At 44.6% G+C, this 23,779-nt stretch overlaps 1 long non-coding RNA gene across 3 annotated transcripts in view; it reads right to left on the bottom strand.

The window, feature by feature from the left end:
- Window positions 1-23,576, bottom strand: part of LOC148135156 (uncharacterized) — a 40,336-nt gene extending 16,760 nt beyond the window's left edge. Inside the window, exons 1-4 of one of the 3 annotated variants that reach the window (XR_015755489.1) lie at window positions 11,781-11,984; window positions 11,566-11,672; window positions 8,735-8,817; window positions 4,832-4,907 (exon numbers count right to left, since the gene is read on the bottom strand). This is a non-coding gene — a long non-coding RNA (uncharacterized LOC148135156). Of the gene's footprint in view, window positions 1-4,831; window positions 4,908-8,734; window positions 8,818-11,565; window positions 11,673-11,780; window positions 11,985-23,475 lie in introns of those variants that run through there. The other 2 variants (XR_015755488.1, XR_015755487.1) reach the window with 2 other exon arrangements.
- Between the last annotated feature and the right edge of the window lie 203 nt (window positions 23,577-23,779).

Below are 23,779 nucleotides of genomic sequence, written 5' to 3'. Positions count from 1 at the left end.
ATTGGACGTACTCCCAGGAATGTCCTCCATAAGCACAACCATAATGCTGTCCCTAATCAAAAATGCCACTCCCCCTCCTCTTGTCCTCCTTTCTATTCTTCCTATAGCATCTATACCCGGAGACATTAAGCTGCTAGTCCTTTCCATCCCTGAGCCACGTTTCTATAATACCCATGATATCCCAGTGCCATGTTCAAACCCATACCCTGAGCTCATTTGCCTTCCCTGTCAGGCCTCTTGCATTGAAATAAATGCAGTGTAACTGCTAAATCCCACCTTGTTCTGTGACTTGCCCTTGCCTGCAATGATTATTTGCCTTCTGATCTGTACCAGCCTCAGAGACACCTCTTTTCTCACTATCTATTTGCGATCACACCTACTCCTCGCAGGTTTACTGCCTCCTGAGTAGCATTAACAAATCTCCCTGCCTCGATATTAGACACCTTCCAAATCAGGTACAATCCATCCTTCTTACGCAGGTCAACTCTACTCCAGAGTTGATCACAATGATCCAAAAATGTGAATCCTTTTCCCCTGCACCAGCTCCTTAGCCACCTCCTCCTCCTCTGTAATATGGAATTTTTCAAGATGTCACCATTTTTTCCCCACATTCTACATCTCCCATGTACTTCTTCACAGTAAACACTGATGCAAAATACTTGTTTCCCTATCTCGCCCATCACCTGCAGTTCCATACAATGGCTGCCTTGCTGATCTTTGAGGGTCTCTATTTTCTCCCTAGTTAGCCTTTTGTTCTTCATGTATTTACAAAAGCCCTTTGGATTATCCTTAACCCTATTTTCCAAAGCTATCTGACGTCCCCTTTTTGCCTCCTGATTTCCCTCTTAATTATACTCCTACTGCCTTTATACTCAGAGGATTTTTGGATTGGAATAAATGCAAAATATTACATCTTGATAAAACAAACGAAGGCAGGACTTACACTCATTAAAAGTAAGGCGTTGAGTAGTGATATGGAACAAAGAGACCGAGGGCTTCCTGTCTTTGAAGTTTGTGTTAGATGTAGACAGGGTGGTTAAGAAGGTGTTCAAGCACACTTACCTTCATTGTTCATACCTTTGAGTATAGGAATTGGGATGTTATGTTGAGGTTGTACAGAATGTTGGGGAGGGCTCCTATGGAATTCTAAACCCAGCTCTGGTTGTGCTGTTATAGGAAGGATATCATTAAATCGGAGCAGGTTCAGAAGAGATTTACTGGAATGTTAATGGGAATGGAGGGATTGTGTAATAAGGAGAGGCTGGGACTTTTTTCACTGGAGTGTAGGAGGTTGAGGGGTGATCTTATTAAAAGGTTTATGAAATCGTGAAGAGTGTAGATAAAGGTGAATGGCCGGGAGAGATGGGAATTCAAAATTTGGGTGCATTCATTTTGAGAAGAGATGAGAAAGATTTGAGGAAAGACATTAGGGTTTGAAAAAAAAAATACACGCGTGGAATGAACTTCCAGAAGAAGTGGTAGTTGTGAATACAATTATAATATTTATATACATTCAGATAAGTACATAAATAGGAAATATTTGGATGGATGTGGACCAAGCGGAGGCAGGTACAATTAGTTCAGTTTGGAATTATGTTCGGCATGGACTGGTTGGACCACAGGGCCTGTTTCCTTGCTGTATAACATTAGGACTCTAATTCTCACTGTCTCCAAATTCCTCCATCCTCACAACTCTCCCGATCACTGTCACCTCATCCAGCCTCACAACTCTTCCTTATTTATATAATTCCCCTCCAGCCACAGAACGCTCCCTATCTCTAATCTCCTCCAGTTTCTCAAATCTCTGCGATATGTGCCTTTCTTTAATTCCAGCCTTAAGGATACCCTCATTCACTCCGATTGGTTGGAAGACAAACTGGTATGCCTGGTCCTCCAGTCCCACCCTCTGCCTCGTATTGGCCTGCGCTGACATCAATCACTTGAATCTCATTGTGAGGTGAGTGGTGGGATCCTCCCTCTCTCTGCCCTGGGATGAGCTTCATCATTCACAGTGAATGGGGCAGTACCACAGAGCATGGGGCTGGGGGCTATTCAGCCCACTGGGGCTATACTCTCTCCCTCTGGAGATGCTGCAAATCTGACCCAACTCCCCTCCCATTTGCCGATAGCCCCACAAATCTTTGCTTAAAAAGTAAAATTCCAAATCTGTTTATGAATAACTGCTGAATCTGTGTCCAGCTGCCATTCAGACTGTCCCAGATGCTCAGAATTTACTGAATAAAATAATTTTCACATATTCACCCTGCATTAGTTGCCAATTACTTTAAAATAGTTACTAAAATTGTGACGTTGTTTAGAATTCCTCTCTCTCTCTGCAAATTAAATATCTTGGAAACAAATCTGCACCTGGTCGAAATCACTGCTTAACCTTCTCAGCTCCAAGGATAATTATCTGTGCTTCTGCTAGCTCTCCACAAAAGAGGAACACATCATATTTTCATTTATTAGTGTCAGAGACGTACAGCACAGAAACAGACCTTTGGTCCAATTGGTCCATGCCAACTAGGAATCCTAAACTAATTGGGTCCCGTTTGCCAGCTAGTGGTCCGTATCATTCGAAACCCTTCCTATTCATGTACCCAATCGGATGCCTTTTAAATGTTGTAATTCTATCAGCCTCCACTACTTCATCTGGCAGCTCATTACACACATACACCACGCTCAGCTTGAACACGTGGCCCCTTAGATCCCTTTTAAATTTTTGCCCTCTCAACTTAAACGCATGTGCTCTTGTTTTGGACCCATCTAACTTGGGGGGAAAAGACTCCAGGTGTTCACCATATCTATGCCCCTCGTGATTTTATAAATCTCCGTAAAATCACCTCTCAGTCTTTGACTCTCCAGGGAAATTAACCCTGGCCTATTCAGCCTCTCCTTTTAGCTCAAATCCTCCAACCCTGGCAAAATCGTTGTAAATCTTGTCTGAACTCTTTCAAGATTCACAACATCCTTCCCAGAACAGGCAATTTTGAACTTAAAACAGAATTCCTGAATGGCTTAATCAATGTTCTGTCCAGCCACAATATGACGTCCCAGCTTCTATATTCAATGCATTGACCAATAAATATAAGTGTACCAAACACCACCTTCATTAGCCTTCCTACCTGCAACACCACTTTCAAGGAACAATGAACCTGCACACCATGGTTTCTTTGTTCAGCAACACTCCCCAGGATTTTACCATTAAGTGCATACGTCCTGCCCTGATTTGCCTTTCCAAAATACAACAGCTCATATTTATCTAAATTGAACTCCATCTGCCATTCCTTGCTCCATTGGCCCATCTGATCAAGATCCTGTTGTATTCTGGACTAACCTTCTTCACTATCCACTACACCTCCAATTTCGGTGTCTTCTGTAAACCTACTGACCATACCTCATATTCACATCCAAGTCAATTATTTAAGGACCCCATATCCATTCCTGCAGCACACTGCTGCTCACAGGCCTCCAGTCCACAAATCAACCCTCCGCCGCCTACCTTCAAGCCAGTTTTGTATCCAAATGCCTGGTTCTCCCAACATTCAATGTTATCTAACCTTGCTAACCAGTCTGCTCAGTGTCCATATAGACAACGTCCACAGTCTGCCTTCAAAAAAACTCAATCAAGTTAGAGAGAGAGAATTTCCCCCACACAAAGCCACGCTGACTATCACTAATCATTCCTCGTCTTTCCAAATACATGTAAATCCTATCCCTCAGAATCCCTTCCAACAACTTGCCTGCCACTGAGTCAGGGTGACTGTCCTTTTGCTCCCTGGCCTTTCCTTACCACCTTTTAAAAATAATGGCACACGTCTTCCAGCACCTCACCTGTCACAAATGATGATATAAATATCTCAGGGAAGGGCACTGCTGTCACGTTCCTAGCTTTCCACAAATTTCTGGGATACACCTTGCTGCGATTTAAGACATCCAGTACCACCTCCTCTGTAATATGGACACTTTTCAAGTTATCACTCTTATTTCTCCAAACTCTCTAGAACAGAATAGCATAGTATATCTCCCACCTCCTGTTGTTCCATAGATGGCCTTGTTGATCTGTAAGGTGTCCTATTCTCTGCCTGGTTATTCTTTTGTCCTTGATGTATTTGTAGAATCTCATTGTATTCTCCTTAAACTATTTCCTAGAGATATTTCAAGTCCCCTTTTTGCTCTCCTGATTACCCTCGAGTATATTCCTTTAAAAACGTGATCCTGTACTCCCAATTCCTCTGCTTCTGCCATATCTGCTCCCAGCAGAAGCAATTCCACTCCGGGACATCCCAGAAAGGTTTCCTATTTAAAGGACCACATCTCCCTTCCACGTGATCAACAATACCCTTCAATGCATATCCTCCACTTCTTGCACCTTCGCCTTTACACCACCCCTCCCACCACAAGAAGAATATAATCCACCGGTCCTCACTTGCCACCCCACCTTTCACCAGATACAGCGCATTAACCTCTGCCATTTCCGCTACCTACAGTCAGACCCCACCACCAGGAATATATTTCCCTCCCCAGCCCTTTCTATGTTCCGCAGAGACCATGGGAATTTTGGTGCTGATGTGCTGTCCTACGGATACCTCAGTCACTCACCCTGCCAAATGGCCAAGTGATATTTTCGCTAAACGGATAATCTAGATACCCAGATAACGTTCTGGAGCCCTGGGTGTGAATCCTACCACGGCAGATGGTGGAATGTGAATTCGATAAAAATTTGGAATTAGGAATCTATGAAAGACTATGAATCCATTGTCGATTGTTGCGAAAAAAAAACCCATCAGATTCACTAATATACTTCAGGGAAGGAATCTGCCATCCTTACCAGGTCTGGCCTACGTGTGACTCCAGACCCACAGCAATGTGACTGCCCTTTGGACCCAGCCAGTGACACCCTCATCCTGTGAATGAATAAAAAAGGTCAAGTCTTGTATACAACCATACTATTCTTACAGATAAGTGATGTCTTCATAAATTTGCTTCTCAATTCCCCGCTGACTATTGGGGAAGGGGTGAGGAGGGGTCAATAGTACAATCCCAGTAAGAAGATCATCCCTTATTTCTCAGTTCCACCTGTATAACTTGCCTCGATGTACTCCCAGGAATACCCTCTTGAAGCCCAGCTGTAATGTTATCCCTAATCAAAAATACCTCTTCTCCGTGCTCTGTTGCCCCCTTTCTATCTTTGCTATAGCATCTATACACCGGAACATTAAGCTGCTAGTCCTATCCATCCCTGAGTCATGCCTCTGTCATTGCTATAATATCCCAGTGCCATGTTCAAAACTATGCCCTGAGCTCATCTGCCCGACCTATCCGGCCTCCTGCATTGAAATAAATGCAGTGTAACTGCTCAGTCCTACCTCGTTCTCTGCCATGCCTTTGCCTGCCTTGACTGTTTGACGTCTGAACTGTACCAGCCTCAGACTTAGCTCTTTCCTCACTTTCTCTTTTGGTTTACCCACATTACTTCACTGTTTTAATGCCTCCTGAATAGCAAAAGCAACTCTTCCTTTCCAGTGCCGGGACAATCCATCCTTCTGATGGAGGTCAATTCTACCCCACAAGAGATTCCAAAGATCCAACAATGTGAACTCTTCTATTCCTATGTCATTGATACCAATAAACAACAGCCCCCCCCCCCCCCCAAATGGTTATTGTCCCCTTTAAGAATATTCTGCTCCCTCTCTGAGGTATCCTTATACAAAAATTACACATTCGAATAATAAACATTACACTCAACAGGTCATCATAAAATAATTACATGACACATTGAATAGACAATAGACAACAGGTGCAGGAGTAGGCCATTCAGCCCTTCGAGCCTGCACTGCCATTCAATATGATCATGGCTGATCATTCCTAATCAGTATCCCGTTCCTGCCTTATCTCCATAACCCTTGATCACACTATCCTTGAGAGCTCTATCCAACTCTTTCTTAAATGAATCCAGAGACTGGGCCTCCACTGCCCTCTGGGGCAGAGCATTCCACACAGCCACCACTCTCTGGGTGAAGAAGTTTCTCCTCATCTCTGTCCTAAATGGTCGACCTCATATTTTTAAGCTGTGTCCTCTGGTTCGGCACTCACCCATCAGTGGAAACATGTTTCCTGCTGCCAGAGTGTCCAATCCTTTCATAATCTTATATGTCTCAATCGGATCCCCTCTCAGTCTTCTAAACTCAAGGGTACACAAGCCCAGTCGCTTCAGTCTTTCAGTGTAAGGTAATCCTGCCATTCCAGGAATTGACCTTGTGAACCAACTCCCTCAATAGCCAGAATATCTTTCCTCAAATTTGGAGACCAGAACTGCACACAGTACTCCAGGTGTGGTCTCACCAGGGCCCTGTACAGCTGCAGAAGCACCTCATTGCTTCTATACTCAATTCCTCTTATTATGAAGGCCAGCATGCGATTAACCTTCTTCACTACCTGCTATTCCTGCATGCTAGCCTTCATTGACTGGTGTACAAGAATACCCAGGTCTCTCTGTACTGCCACTTTGCCTAAATTGATTCCATTGAGGTAGTAATCTGCCTTCCTGTTCTTGCCACCAAAGTGGATAAGCATACATTTATCTATTGTCTATTAACATTTACTGAGATTACCATCTGAATGTCCACCTATAATATCCTGTAATACAAGTTTACAAAATCTGTCACTCTCAGTTCAACTTAGAAACTCACACCATCCCCTCCTCGTGGCCCAGGATTACTGTACATATGACCCTTGAGGACATCAGCAGTCAACTCAGGGGGAAATCTGTGGGTGTCCAGGAGATTCCAACTTGAGATGTTATGTGACTGAACACAACAGTTCTTTGACACATTGGAGAAAATGATCCAAGCGTCAGTGAGATATGGGGAACAAGAATGACTTTCTTTTCTTTCATTCCGTGCTGCCGCTCTGCCTCATCAATAAGACATGGGTGTGAAAGGCTAATGCCTAACGATGGGCAAGTTGTCTCCACCCTGACCAATGGGTATGAGGATCCTCGCAATCACTCCAAACCGTATCCCTAAAAAGATAGCAACTCTGTCTGCTTCCCACTGTCCAGTGCTCCCAGTAAACGTTTGGAAGAATGGGAAGGGGGGGATATCTCCTAGAAAAGGCATAACTGTAAGGTCTAAGAGGATTATGAAAAGAGAGAGATGCACAGGAGAAGGGGGCAACAATTTGCCAGATGGGGTGTAACTTGGGAAAATGGGAAGTTGCTCATTTTGGAGGAGATAATAAAAGAACAAAGTACTATTTAAATGGTGGAAACTGTAGAAAGCTGCACCACAAAGGGACCAGGGGTAATTGTTCAGGAAACACAGAAAGCTACCACAAAGTTACAACAGGGAATGAGGAAGGGGAATGGAATATTTTGTTTCAAAGGTTTTCAGTATGAGAGTTTGGAGTATATACCCGAGAGTAACATGTGGAAGTGCTGGTGACACCACCATATCTGCAGTAATGAGAGCAGTGTTGGACCCTTTAGATAAGGAAATGTGTCACTTTATTGGAGGCATTTCAGGGAAGATTCAATGAGATGATTCCTGGTTTGGAGGGATTATCTTTTAAATAAAGGCTGAAAAGGTTGGGACTCTACTCACTGGATTTTGGAGAAAGAGAGGTGATCTCATTGAGACAGATGGGATTCTTAAGGGGTTTGACAGGATAAATACTGAGAGGATGTGTCTGAGGGTAAATACTGAGAGGGGAGTCTGAAACCAGATTCTGAGTCACGAAATCAAGAGTTCTGTTTTGGATTCAAGTTTAAGGCGACACAGACGCGGGTAAGGGGTATCAGTGGCAATGGAGCTGGGGTGAGGTGGAGAAAAGCAAAGTTTAAGAGATTGGAATTCCTGGTGTGATTGTGTGGATATCTGATCAGAAGGTCACCTTGGGGTCAGATATAACAGCAATATTGTGAAGAGTGTCGTTCTGCCTCAGAGAGTTTCCAGTGGGAAGGAGGGGCTCAGCAGAAAGGTAAAGGTAAGGCAATGGGTTTAACCGTGACAATGTTTCATTGGAGGAAACTGCACCTAATCGAGTAGTGGCAATGTGGTAAGCAGTTTGGTAACTGAGTAACAGTGGAATAATGGAGAGGGATGATGGGGAGGGAGAGCTGGGTATTGTCAGTGTATATGTCAAACCTAACACAGTGTTTTTGGACGATATCACCTCCTGGCACTATGTACGTGAGATACAGGAGAGACCAAAGATAGATCGTTGAGGGACACCAAATGCAAGGAATTCAGAAAGGAAAGGGAGAGTGGAGATGGAGCAGGATTTTCCAACAACGGTGAGGTCAAATATTCGTTTTTCACAGAATGGGAGAGAAGGACATAACCAAAAAAGACCAACAGACAGAACAAGGAACAATATATATGAATTGGAGAGGGGGAGTGATGAGGCGGCAGCGGAGGAAAGAGAGTTGGAAAGTGAGTTTAGCGAGATTAGGGTAAAGGATCAAGATGAGCTCTGATAAGGCTTGACAAGAGACTGGAGAAAGATGTAGGTTTAGGACAAAAACCAGGAACACCACGTGAGGCAGTTTGGCTCAGTGGGCTAGTGGGAGGGAGAGAAGCAGCAGATCGGATTATCTTAGTCTTAGTGACAGAGAAACTCCACGTGCTCCTCACTCGTTGTTGGAGGGGAGGATGGAGGAGACAGGATGATGGACAGTGTTTTACAAAGAAACAAAAGCAGGGTTAGTGATATTTAAAATGAGTGAACAAACCTGATGTATTTAGCTTTTATCCAGAATATTAAAACAAATGACTGAAGTCCTGGTTCGAATCCCGTCTTGGCAGATGGTGGAATCTGAATTCAAGAGAAAAAAGTGTTAGGAATCTCCTGATCTCCATGGAACCATTGTCAATGGCGAAAAAAATCCTGCCAACCTGACACCGGCCCAGCCAGCTACTCACTGTATTCATCACTGCAAAGTCTCAATAAAGGAATGAAACTGGATGGACCAGTTGGCAACTAACAAGGCACCAGAAATTACAACCACAGAATCAGCCCTCTCAATGGTGCAACGTCCTCCTCACTAACATATGGTTTTTGGTGCCAAAATGTGGAGAGCTGTCTCACAGACTAGTCAAGGAACAGCCTGACATACTCATACTCACGGAATCATCCCTTACAGACAATGACCAGACACTACCATCACCATCCCTAGATATCGAGAGTGTGGTGCTGGAAAAGCACAACAGGTCAGGCAGCATCCGAGGAGCAGGAGAATCGGCGTTGAGCCTAAGCCCTTCATCAGCCTGACCTGCTGTGCTTTTCCAGCACCAGACTCTTGACTCTGATCTCCAGCATCTGCAGTCTTCACTTTCTCCTGAAATCTCTGGATATGTCCTGTCCCACCGGCAGGACAGACCAGGCAGAGGTGGTGGCACAGTGGTGTACAGACAGGGAGGATTTGCCCTGGGAGTACACAGCATTGGCTCCGGAGACCAGGAAGTCTCATGGCTCCTGCCGATTACCACGTACCGTCCTCCCTTGGCTGATGGATCAGTTCTCCTTCATGTTGAACAACATTTGGAGGAAGCACTGAGGAAGTAAAATGATGTCAAACGTACTCTGGGTACAGGATTTCAATATCCACAATCGAGACTAGCTCTGCAACAGAATTACTCACTGAGCTAGTCAGATCCTAAAGGAAATAGCTGCTCAACTGAGTCTGCAGCGGGTGGTGAGGGAACCAACAAGAGTGTAAAACATACTTGATCTCATTGTTATGAATTGACCAGCTGCAGATACATCTGGCCATGACAGTATCCGTACGAGCGACCATCACACATTCTTTTGTAGACAAAGTCTTGCCTTAAAGTTGAGAAAAACCTCCATTGTGTTGAATGACACTATCACCGTTCCAAATGGGACAGACTTTGAAGAGATGTAGGATCTCAAACTGGATATCTCTGAGGCACTGTGGGACATCAACAGCAGCAGAACTGTACTCCAGCACAATCTGTAATCTCATGGGTTTGTAAATCCTGCTCTCACCCATCACAATGGACAGGAAAGGAGGGCATGCCATGAGCAGCGCCAGGCAGACTTAAAACGGAAGGGCCAACCTGGTGAAGCTGTCAAACAGAACTACCTGCATATCAAACAGCATCAGCAGCAAGCAACAGAGCTAAGTGATCCAACATCCAATGGAACAGATCGGAACTCTGCAGTTCTGCCACACCCAGTTGTGAACGATGATGGACAATTAAACAACTCACTGGAGGAAGCATCACAGATATCCCCACCTTTACTGATGGAGGGGCCTCACACACCCATGCACCAGACAAGATGACAGCATTTGCAGCAATCTGCAGCCAGAAGTGCAAAGTGGGATGATCCATCTTAGCCTTCTCCAGTGGTTTCTAACATCACAGATGTGAGTTTTAAGCCAGTTCGATTAAGTTTGAATAACATCAAGAAATGGTTAAGTAGTGCAAAAGCTACGGGCCCTGCCAATATTCTGGCAATAATACTGATGGCTTGTGCTCCAGAACTTGCCACCCACCGAGCCACGTACTACTCTAGCACTGGCATCTGCCGACAATGTGGAACATTGCTCAGGGATGTTCAACACAAAAGCACAGGGCAATCCAACCCAGGAAATTTACATCTATCAGTCCACACTCAATCAGCAGGAAAGTGATGGAAGATGTCATCAACAGGGCTACCAAGCAGCAGCTGCTCAGCAACAGCCAGCTGAGTGACACTCACTTTAGGCTCCACCAGGGCCACTCAGCTCCCAATTGTGTTACCGCCCTGATTCACAACCTGACAACCAGCTGAATCCCAGAGGTGAGGTGAGTGTGATAACTCAGTCCCACTCCAAGACCACTATTTCTAGCTGATTCCACCCTTGTCTCAGCTCATATACTTTCATCCACCTTGTGTTATCTCCAGACTTCATTTTCCAAACATACTCAGGCCCAGCTTCCCACATTTAACCTCCCTGTAATCTCAAGAAAGTCTAAATCTCTGCTTGTTGATTCATCAAAAGGCTCCTTATTATAATCAACAGCATACAGCCATAGAGATGTACAGCAAGAAAACAGAGCCTTCGGTCCAACCCGTCCATGCCGACCAGATACCCCAACCCAATCTAGTCTCACCTGCCAGCACCTGGCCAATATCCCTCAATTTAGAATTCTCACACTTGATTTAATTCCTGGCTGTGATCATCCCTAGCTCCCTGCAACACACACACATTGAGACCTCGACAACTCATTTTCTTCAAGACTCCCAACCATTTGTTAATTCATTACTTCACCTGTGTGGATGTTTCTACAGTTGCTGAAGCAGCATAGTCTGAAATTCACAGCCAAAACCTCACAGGTCTGCTTTCCACCTTTAAGACATCCCTCAAAACCTGTTTTTTGGCAATGCTTTTGGTCACCTGACCTAATATCTCCATTTCTGGTCTTATAACTAAAGTTCTCAATAGTACTTTTGTGAAATTATAAGCATGATAATAAAAATACAAACTGTTGCTGATTTAGACATTATTTTCAAATCAACACTGTTGCTGAATGTATAATCTATAATGCCACTTACCCAACCACATTGTAGGAGCACCTTCACCACACAAACTGCAGCTGTACAAGTAAGTCAAACATCACCCTCTCCACAAGCAACAGGGCTTTGGCATTAATCACTGGTATCTGTGGAAGGAGAAACACAGTTGATGTTTCAGGGAGTGCAAAATGGATTACAGGGAATGAAAATGGTGCAGAATTTGATAGTCAGAAATGGAAGGAAAATACACTTGCTTGTTGGAAAAAAGAATTCTTGACTGTCAAAAATATTCAAGAAAAAAGTAATCTGATAATAGAGCAGTACATGGTCAGGCGCTGGGCCGCAGTGAAAAACTCATTTACAAAGGGTCGAAAAAAGTAATAATACAGTAGTAAACAGACCAAAAATACACCCATGGTTCGAGACTGAGGAAGCTAGATATTGACAAAGTGGCCATGAGGGAGCCCAGAGGTGAATCAGAGCAGTATGGGCTGCTCTGATCCCAATGACTCTGTACTGAGAAAGGCTGCACATGCGCCTGGCTGCACCTTGCCCCCTACAAAGATGGCGGCTCCGCACGTGTCCAGTGAATCGTTGTCCTGAATAAAGATGGCGGCGCTCACTCAGGCCTGCAGCCGCGCAGAGGCAATTCCCCATTTACTGCAAACACGGGACTGGGACGCTCAAATTTGTATTTTCCGACGTGCACAATTTGTTTGTAAAACCTCTCCGCTCATGGCAATACAGTTTTTCTCCCGTTTCCCTGTTTATTTCTTTCCTTACCGTATCCTTTCTCTCCATAACTTGCCGAACATTCATTACGGCGACTCTGCGCCGCGCGCGAGGGTGATCACATGGTTTAGTTTAGCTCCGCCCTTCAGTCACTTTGATTGGTTGGAGGACCAACATACCGCTAGGTCATCCAGCTCCGCCCACCATCCTTTCATTGGTCCGGTGCTGACATCAATCACCCGGTGGTCACTTTGTTGGCAACAGCATGCACAGTGTGTCCTGCTTTAGCTGATATGTTGGGTCATGTGATGGGACAATTTGCTGAGGGTAAGAATTCCATTTGTGTGAGCTCTCCAGTAGATTTCCTTTATTCATGGAGGGAATTGCCTTCCTACTCATGACTGTATAGCTGTGATTGATGAATCAATGCCATCTGAATCAGTACATAAATACCCCATTTTCACATGAGATCTTTAGCACATTGTATCACGCTCTTCTTTGGAGATAAAAAAAAAACATGAAACAGAGCCTCAAGGAATCGGAGCAGGAGTAGGGCATTCATTCCGTTCAGCTTGTTCCCCCATTCTATCAGATCATGGCTGGGCCAACCCAGACCTCAACACCTCTTTTATGCTTGATCCACATCGCCTTCAACTGCTCAATATTTCAAAAATCTATCTGCACTCTTTTAAAATAATTTGAGATAGAATCATAGATTCCCTAATGTGTGGAAACAGGCCCTTCAGCCCAACAAGCCAGAACAACCCTCCGAAGAGTAACCCAACCATTCCCCTCCCACATTTTACTTTCACAATTGTTTGGGCGAGAAAATTTAGCCATTCACTGAGAGAAAAAAAAATCTTTACTTTTTCTAAAATGAATGTTCCCTTATGTAATGTCCCCTGGTTTGAGACTTCACTAGTGCTAGATCTAGTCAACATCTACCCTTTCAAGCTCCTCAGAATCTTGTTTCCGTAAGATCACCCCTGCTTATCTATTCTTGATAGGTCAACCCTTTCGTCCTCGAAGCAGCTAAGTGAATCTTTTTTGAATGGTCTCCGATGTGGTTTATCCTTTATTAAATATGGGAGCTATCATTGTATACAGCACTGCAAGTGAGGACTCAGCAACAGCCAGTGTGCTTAACCAATCCCCAATCAGTCCTCAGCAGAGGCCTCACCTTCATTCCCCTACGCTCCCGGATTAATGAATTCAACACGCGGCGTGACATCGAACAATTCTTCCGCCGCCTTCGCCTCCGTGCCCACTTCTTTAACCAAGACTCCCGCCCACCCTCTGACGACCCCTTCTCCCGCCTCCAACACACCCCATCCACCTGGACACCCCGTGCTGGCCTCCTACCTGCCCTCGACCTCTTCATAGCCAACTGCCGCCGCGATATTAACCGCCACCTGAACTCCCCCACCCCACTCACCCACTCCAACCTCTCACCCTCGGAACGCGCAGCCCTCCACTCACTCCGTTGCAACCCCAACCTCACTATCAAACCAGCAGACAAGGGAGGCGCGGTAGTAGTTTGGCGCACCGACCTCTACACCGCTGATGCCAAACGCCAGCTCGCAGATACCTCCTCCTACTGCCTCCTTGACCATGACCCCACCCCCCACCACCAAACCATCATCTCCCAGACCGTCCATAACCTCATCACCTCGGGGGATCTCCCATCCACCGCCTCCAACCTCATAGTCCCACAACCCCGCACCTCCCGTTACTACCTCCTGCCCAACATCCACAAACCTGACTGCCCCGGACGACCCATTGTCTCCGCCTGCTCCTGCCCCACCGAACTCATCTCTGCGTACCTTGACACCGTCCTGTCCCCCTTAGTCCAAGAACTCCCCACCTACGTTCGGGACACCACCCATGCCCTCCACCTGCTCCATGATTTTCGCTTCCCGGGTCCCCAACGCCTTATTTTCACCATGGACATCCAGTCCCTGTACACCTCCATCCCCCATCACGAAGGACTCAAAGCCCTCCGCTTCTTTCTTTCCCGCCGGACCGACCAGTACCCTTCCACTGACACCCTCCTTCGACTGACTGAACTGGTCCTCACCCTGAACAACTTCTCTTTCCAATCCTCCCACTTCCTCCAAACGAAAGGAGTAGCCATGGGCACCCGCATGGGCCCCAGCTGTGCCTGCCTCTTCGTAAGATATGTGGAACAGTCCATCTTCCGCAACTACACTGGCCCCACCCTCCACCTTTTCCTCCGCTACATCGATGACTGTATCGGCGCTGCCTCGTGCTCCCACGAGGAGGTTGAACAGTTCATCCACTTCACCAACACCTTCCACCCCGACCTCAAATTCACCTGGACAGTCTCAGATTCCTCCCTCCCCTTCCTCGACCTTTCTATTTCTATCTCAGGCGACCGAATCAACACGGACATCTACTACAAACCGACCGACTCCCACAGCTACCTGGGCTACACCTCCTCCCATCCTGCCCCCTGTAAAAACGCCATCCCATTCTCCCAATTCCTTCGACTCCGCCGCATCTGCTCCCAGGAGGACCAGTTTCAAAAACGTACAACCCAGATGGCCTCCTTCTTCAAGGACCGCAATTTCCCCCCCGACGTGGTCGACGATGCCCTTCACCGCATCTCTTCCACTTCCCGCTCCTCCGCCCTTGAACCCCGCCCCTCCAACCGCCACCAGGACAGAACCCCACTGGTCCTCACCTACCACCCCACCAATCTCCATGTACAGCGCATCATCCGCCGTCATTTCCGCTACCTCCAAACGGACCCCACCACCAAGGATATATTTCCCTCCCCTCCCCTATCAGCATTCGGTAAAGACCACTCCCTCCGTGACTCCCTCGTCAGATCCACACCCCCCACCAACCCAACCTCCACTCCCGGCACCTTCCCCTGCAACCGCAGGAGGTGCAAGACTTGCGCCCACACCTCCCCCCTCACCTCCCTCCAAGGCCCCAAAGGAAATTTCCATATCCGCCACAGATTCACCTGCACCTCCACACATATCATCTATTGCATCCTCTGCACCCAATGTGGCCTCCTCTATATTGGGGAGACAGGCCGGCTACTTGCGGAGCGTTTCAGAGAACGCCTCTGGGACACTCGGACCAACCAACCCAACCACCCTGTAGCTCAACATTTCAATTCCCCCTCCCACTCCACCAAGGATATGCAGGTCTTTGGACTCCTCCATCGCCAGACCACAACAAAACGACGGTTGGAGGAAGAACGCCTCATCTTCCGGCTAGGAACCCTCCAACCACAAGGGATGAACTCGGATTTCACCAGTTTCCTCATTTTCCCTCCCCCCACCCTGTCTCAGTCAAATCCATCAAATTCAGCACCGCCTTCCTAACCTGCAATCTTCTTCCCGACCTCTCCGCCCCCACCCCAGTCTGACCTATCACCCTCACCTTGACCTCTCTCCACCTATCACATTTCCGACGCCCCTCCCCCAAGTCCCTCCTCCCTACCTTTTATCTTAGCCTGCTGGACAAACTTTCCTCATTCCTGAAGAAGGGCTTATGCCCGAAACGTCGATTCTCCTGTTCCCTGGATGCTGCCTGACCTGCTGCGCTTTTCCAGCAACACATTTCCAGCAATCCCCAATCCACGCTAATACATTACCCCGATACCATGAGCTCCTAAATTGTGCAATTAACTTTTATGTAGCACCTTATCATTTGCATTTTTAAAATCCAAATACAGAACATCATTGGATTACCCTTTATCAGCCCTGCCTGTTATCTCCTCAATGAACTGTCGCAAATTTGTCAAATATAGTTTCTCTTTCACAAACCCCAGTCTACCATGTTTAATGATAAACTTTTCTAAATGTCCTGCAATTTCTTACTTTAATATTCGACTCTGTAGGTTCTTTCAGTAGATTTGCTAAGTATGATTCCCCTCTCTTAAATCCATGTGGACTCTGTCCAATCCTGTCACTGTTCAGTAAGAAACTTGATTGTACTCAAATATAGTGAGTAAATGTATCTGTATTTATTTTTAAAAATAGATTACTCATAAATGCTGGACCCATGCAATAATCAATGAATTTGTGATTATGAATTTGGGTTATAATGCTTTTTTTTCTGTTAATTCCTTTTCATAGTGTGTTATGCAGACAGCACCGAGTGATCACTCTTAATTGTGAGTAACTTTGAAAATAATATATTTTTAAAATGACATCCCAAAATGCTGCCTCATTATTGTGCAAGGAGGATTTTGCATTCAACAGTTTGCAGATAAAATTGAACAGCTTTTTGCTGCAATTTGGCCAGACTGAAGATTACACCAAAGTGGCAACTCTGCTCTCAAATTCTTACTTGACACTGCCCAAGGCGATACTGATGGGACTTTACTTTGCCATTCTTGTTCACCAGCTTTATTTCCAGGTTTAATTCTATAATCATTCTAGAGCTTGTAATTTTAGACAACTTCTCTTTTAGGTACATATATAAATATCATACTGAAATGTTGCACTGAATGGTACCAAATCTGAAATTAGTCTCTAATCTGATAGTAACATGTTCTGACCCTTCTACGTATGTATTGGCATAAGTCTATGCCAGTTATTTTTCTGAAGCCTGTTTCTCCTGATGAAGGGCTTATGCCCGAAACATTAACTCTCCTGCTTCTCGGATGCTGTCTGACTTGCTGTGCTTTTCCAGCAGGACACTTTTCGATTCTGATGTCCAGCTTCTTTGGTCGTCACTTTCTTCTTTGAGGAGATTAAACCAAGAATATTTTTTGTTGATCAAATTGCAATAGGAACCAATTCATGAAAATCAGATATCTCACATTTACCTTAACTAGGTGAAGGCTAAGACATTACTAAATTATTGTCAGTAATTGAAACCGTGCTGACAAACTTGTGCAGTATTGGTGTCTCAACTTTAGACTGTTCCCAGATGTCGCGCAGCTGCAGTATTTTTTTTTGCACTCAGCTATATGTTGTTCTCACTTGTTTCTTTGTGAAGGATTACAAAATTAACGTAAAGAAATCATAAGTTCATTCATATAACTAAAGTTGGGAGAAAAAAAAGTCAGTATTTCAAGTGCTGATAAAGTGAAGTAAACTGATAATATTTAGAAAGGGTTTAAGATGGATATGGAACAAATAGAAAATAGAAGAATACAGCGCAGTACAGGCCCTTCGGCCCTCGATGTTGCGTCGATCCAAGCCCACCTAACCTACACGAGCCCACTATCCTCCATATGCCAATCCAATGCCCGCTTAAATGCCCATAATGAGGGAGAGACCACCACTGCTACTGGCAGGGAATTCCATGAACTCACGACTCGCTGAGTAAAGAACCTACCCCTAACATCTGTCCTATACCTACCCCCCCCCCTCAATTTAAAGCTATGCCCCCTTGTAATAGCTGACTCCATACGTGGAAAAAGATTCTCACTGTCGACCCTATCTAAACCCCTAATCATCTTACACACCTCTATCAAGTCACCCTAAACCTTCTTTTCTCCAATGAAAACAACCCCAAGTGCCTCAGCCTTTCCTCATACGATCTTTCTACCATACCAGGCAACATCCTGGTAAACCTCCTCTGCACCCGTTCCAGTGCCTCCACATCCTTCCTATAGTATGGCGACCGAAACTGCACACAATACTCCAGATGTGGCCGCACCAGAGTCTTATACAACTGCAACATGACCTCAGTACTCCGGAACTCAATTCCTCTACCAATAAAAGCCAGTACGCCATATGCCTTCTTCACCGCACTATTTACCTGGGTGGCAACTTTCAAAGATTTGTGTACATGGACACCAAGATCCCTCTGCTCATCCACACTACCAAGTATCCGACCGTTAGCCCAGTACCCCATCTTTTTATTACTCTTACCAAAGTGAATCACCTCACACTTAGCTACATTGAACTACATTTGCCACCTTTCTGCCCAGTTCTGCAGCTTATCTATATCCCGCTGTAACCTGCCACATCCTTCCTCACTGTCAACAACTCCTCCGACTTTCGTATCATCCGCAAACTTGCTCACCCAACCTTCTAACCCCTCCACCAGGTCATTTATAAAAATGACAAACAGCAATGGTCCCAAAACAGATCCTTGCGGAACACCGCTAGTGACAGCACTCCAAGATGAACCTTTGCCATCAACTACTACCCTCTGTCTTCTTCCATCCAGCCAACTCCTAATCCAAACCTCCAACTCACCCTCAATGCCATACCTCCGTATTTTTTGCAGTAGTCTACCATGGGGAACCTTATCAAACGCCTTACTAAAATCCATATACACCACATCTACTGCTTTCCCCTCGTTCACCTCCTTAGTCACCTTCTCAAAGAATTCAATAAGGTTTGTGAGGCATGACTTGCCCTTCACAAAACCATGCTGACTATCCTTGATCACATTATTCCTATCCAGATGTTCATAAATCCTATCCCTTACAATTTTCTCTCAGATTTTGCCCACAACAGAAGTGAGACTCACCGGCCTATAGTTGCTAGGGTTATCCCTACTCCCTTTCTTGAACAAGGGAACCACATTTGCTAGCCTCCAATCTTCTGGCACTACTCCTGTAGACAACGAGGACATAAAAATCAAGGCCAATGGCTCTGCAATCTCCTCCCTTGCTTCCCAGAGAATCCTAGGATAAATGCCATCAGGCTCAGGGGACTTATCTATTTTCACCCTTTCCAGAATTTCCAACACCTCTTCTCTACATACCTCAAAGCCATCCATTCTACTTAATTGTGACTCAGTACTCACATTGACAACAATGTCCTGTTGGCAAATGGGACTAGATTAATTTTGGATATCTGGTCAGCATGGGCAAGTTGGACTGAAGGGTCTGATTTTGTATTGTACAACTGTGACTTCATTATTCAAGAAGTTGAATACTTCGAGGAGGAAAAGGTGAATTGATGCAGAGAATGCACTTGAAATGATGATTGAGGTAGGTCAAACTCACATTGTTTCATGACCTTTTCCTCTGGGTTCTTCAATGAACAAACTTGTTTTATCATCTGAATAACTATGTATCATATGATTTGTTTCACACAAAATGTTTCGTTAGGATCTAGTGAACTATTAAGAAGTGTTCATAATTAAAATTTAGGCAGCTTGATTGTTAAGCAATAAAAGGTTGGCGTTTTACTCCCACTGAATTATTGCTCTATAAAAGGTAACAAGCTTTCTATCTGTTTTGGGCACTGAATATATGGAAGTCAATTCTGAAGGAAAAAAAAATCCTCGTTGGTAATGTTCCCACATATGTGGAATAATTGCTCCTGGTCACTCTTCAGGTTATAGAGGCTCGGAAAGGAATGAGTTGGCCTAAATTACCAACATCATTTGGATGGACTGTGCTCATTGGGGAAACTTGCAGGATCTATAGAAGGAACATGTGTTTCAGAGTGTATGCAATAAACCTGAACATTGTTTTTTTTTTGTCAGAGCGTGGGACCCGACTGGAGCAGCAATGAAGCTCGTATTGTTTTTTTTTAATTTCCGAGCTTGCCAAATTATTGTTGGTAAATGGAGGTGACTTTATCAAAGCACCTTTCACATGCCCCAGCTAGGAATTTGGTCCCAATTCTGTCAGTCGATCCATTTCTCTGGATAACAGGTATTTTAAATGTGAGCAATCCATATAACTATTTGAATTGAATACTTCAGTGGTTAGGTCCTCTTGGATTCTTAATTTCAAATTACTCAGTGATTTTTTTGTCCCCCCTGAATTTGCCAAGCACTGGGCAGTTCTGGAATATTCCAAATATTTACAAAAGATGCATTCACACTATTGAAGGCAACCTGACAGATTTGAATACCATGCAGGTAGTCAACAACAATACATAAGTACCTTTATGAATTGCTTACTGTACACCCACAACGCAAGCCAAGTACTATTGAAACCACAGATTGTCTCCCAAGGATTCCCAAAGCTAAACAGTGCGTTCCAGATATGCTCACTATCACCATCTGGGAGCAGTCTCCTAAGTGCTCCCAGAATTTAGAAAGCACACACACTGCCCTCCAAAGCTAAATCTGCTGGCACAGGCTTCTCTCTTATTGCATACAGTAACATTTATTGTCCAGTTCTTTAATGTGACAAATGATTTTATAAACAATTTGTAGAAGTGAGTGCACAGTGTGATGTTTGCTTGACCTTTGGCTCTATGTATCAGGCCGAACTGAACCTTTAAACGATGTGGGATCTTTCCCACAAACTTTGTTTAAAAAAACAAAGATTATGCTCAGATTTAAATGTTCAATCAGGTTTAATAAAATTCCTTCAAAAAAAATTGAGTTTGACTTCAGCTCCTTTAAAGAGACATGCTCTTGGCCTTCAATTTTGTAACATGTGATCATTCCTTGGTAAAGGTGGCTGTGTGCAACACTGCAGGATGTTGTGCTGAAGTGCCTCATTGGGTGGATGAGCTTTAATACTGGTGTAACTTGGCTAATTTTGAGATGGAATGTTACTTTGAGTTAAAACTGAGGCGTGCTTGTGTAACTCAAGTGTGGAAACTATGCTCATGTTTGCAATGAACCTTTCACTTTTGGAGATTTGTATTTTTCCGATCTGTTTTGTAAATAAAGTTCACTATAGAAAGCACATTGCTGAAGAACCGCAGGTCCAGCAGCCCCTCTGAGGGGGAAAAACATTGTAAGTTCCAAGTCCAGTGACCTTTTGTCCATTCAGACGAAGAGTCAGTGAACTTGAAATGTATCATGTTTTTCTCTTCACCAATGCCCTCAGAACTGCTGAGTTTCTCCAGCACATTGTTTCTGGGGTTTAGATCTCCAGCACCTGCAGTTTATTGTTTTCTTATAGATCCTATGATTTTACTTGGGGAGCGAGAGACAGCAACGGTGATCAACGAGGATAAAACTCCCCAACCATGGAAAACAAACTGGTTCTTTATACTTTGCAAAACACGATTGTAAATAAGAAATGCAATTAAGCTAAGTGCAAGATGACATACCACCTGCCTTGTCTCAAACTTGCTACTCATCTTTGAGGACTAACCTGTCAGAATTGTGTTTGCTCCCTTCCTTTGAGATCACAGTCCGCAAGTGTCCCAGTTCCAATTCCTGGGCCGGCCCCAGTTACCACATTGCAGTGGGGTGGGGAGCTTTGTGTCAGCCTGAAGTTTTTGTTAAGAGCATCATTGCAGGTTGAAGTTGACGGTTTTGACTAATAGTGTGTCAAACTTGGAGGAAATCCTTCCGAATGTATTGATTAACTGGACTGAGCGTGTTTACATGCAGCCCTGTTAGTAGTGCTGTCATATTCTCAGTTAAGAATCACACAACACCAGGTTATAGTCCAAAAGGTTTAATTGGAAGCACACTAGCTTTCGGAGCGCCGCTCCTTCATCAGGTGATTGTGGAGGGCACAATCCTAAGGCACAGAATTTATAGCAAAAATTTACAGTGTGATGTAACTGAAGTTATCCATTGAACAATACCTTGATTGTCTGTTGAATCTTTCATCTGTTCGAATACCATGAGAGTTTCACTTCTTTCATGTGTAAATCACAAAGCCTTTTTTTAAAAGTTGCATTCCTTACAGTGGCCCACCAAATCACTCACTGTATTCATCACTGCACAGTCTCAAACAAGGAATGAAACTGGATGGACCACATTACATCTGCCAATGTACCGGAAAATACAACAACACAATCAGCCCTCTTGACCCTGCAACTTCCGCCTCACTGTGGGCCAACAACAATGCAGAACTGTACTCCAGCCCAATCTGAAATCTCATGGCCTGATATCCCCCACTCAACCATTAACATCAAGCCAGGGGAATCACCCGAGTTCTATGGAGAGCTCTGCAGGGCATGTCAGGAGCAATACCAGAGATACCTAAAAATGTGGTGAAAATTTGCTGAAGCTACAGTACAAGCAACACCAAATAGAATTATGTGATCCAACAACCAATGGATCAGATCTGAGCTCTGCAGTTCTGCCACACCTAGTCAGGAAATGTGATGGACAATTAAACAACTCACTGCAGGAAGCATCACAGATATCCCCACCCTTACTGATGGAGGGGCCTCACACATCCATGCAACAGATAAGACGATAGCATTTGCAGCAATTTTCAGCCAGCAGTGCCAAGTGGATGAGCCTTCTCCATTTGTCCATGACATCACAGATGTGAATCGAATTGGTTGAAAACTCATTTCAAATCAGATCAAGAAATGGAGAAGTAGTGTAAAGGCTATGGGCCCTGCCAGCATTGTGGCAATAGTACTGATGGCTGTGCTGCAGAACTTGCTGCTCACCAAGACAAGTAGTGCTCCAGCACTGGCACCTACTGACACTGGGAAATGTTTCCCAGTGTTGTTCAACACAAAAACGCAGGACACATCCAACCCAGCCAATTTCCCTCCATCAGACCACACTCGCTCAGCAGTGAAGTGATAGACGTTGTCATCAACAGTGCTGTCAAGCACATGCTCACAATAACCTGCTCAGTGACACCCAGTTTGGGTTCTTCCAGGGCCAATCAGCTTCTGAGCTTGTTACAGACTTGATTCACAAACTGACAAACAGCTGAATCCCAGAGCTGAGGTTGACATCCCAGTCCCACTCCAAGATCACTATTTCGACTTCAGTGATATCACCTGACCTCACCACAGCCTCAGCTCATTTACTGAAACACTCCTTCATTCCTTTTGTTAACTCTAGATTTCATTATGTAAACCCACTCCTGGCCAGAATCCCACAATCACCCTCCCTATAATATCCAGAATATTGAAAACTCTACCGCCCAAGTGCTCACTTGTACCAGAACTTGCTGATCCATCAAAAGGCTCCCATTTATAAGCAACAACAATTTACTTTCACACCCTTGACTAAATTCCTGGCTGTAATCATTCCTATCTCCCTGCACCACACACCCTTTCACATCTCAACAACTCATTTTAGTTTAGACTCCCAATGATGTGTTTATTTTTGAGTTCAGCTGTGTGACTGTGTCTATAGATTCCAAGGCAACACGGTCTGGAATTCCCACCCTCTAAGATCTGCTTTCTTTCTTTAAGGCATTCCTGAAAAATTGCTTATTTGGCAATGGTTTTGGTCACCGGACATGATATTCTCCAGCTGTGGCCGTATGTCAAAAGTTCTCAACATTTTTTGTGAAATTAAAAACATGTTGATTTGTACAGATATCTTCTACTTTTCACTATCGCTGAGTGAATAATCTGTAATGTCTCTTACCTAACCACGTTGTGGGAACGCCTTCACCATTCAAACTGCAGCTGTACAAGGAAGTCGAACATCACCCTGTCCACAGGCAACACGGCTTTGGCAATGATCACTGGTATCTCTGGAAGGAGAAATACACATAATGTTTCAGGGAGTGCAATATGAATTATAGGGAATGAAAATGGTGCCGAATTTGACTGTAAGAAATGGAAAAAAAATCCACTCACTATTGGAAAAAAGAATTCTTGACTGTCAAATATATTGTTGAAAAAATAACCTGATAATGGAGTCAGGAGTTGGGCAGCAGTGGACAATC

The sequence above is a fragment of the Chiloscyllium plagiosum genome, unplaced genomic scaffold, assembly GCF_037043375.1.
Source record: "Chiloscyllium plagiosum isolate Xiang-an unplaced genomic scaffold, Cpla_swu_hap1 HiC_scaffold_51, whole genome shotgun sequence".
In the NCBI taxonomy this organism is placed as follows: Eukaryota; Metazoa; Chordata; class Chondrichthyes; order Orectolobiformes; family Hemiscylliidae; genus Chiloscyllium; species Chiloscyllium plagiosum.
The sequence above is the reverse complement of the archived record's forward strand: the minus strand, read 5'-3'. Positions and strand labels throughout refer to the sequence as shown.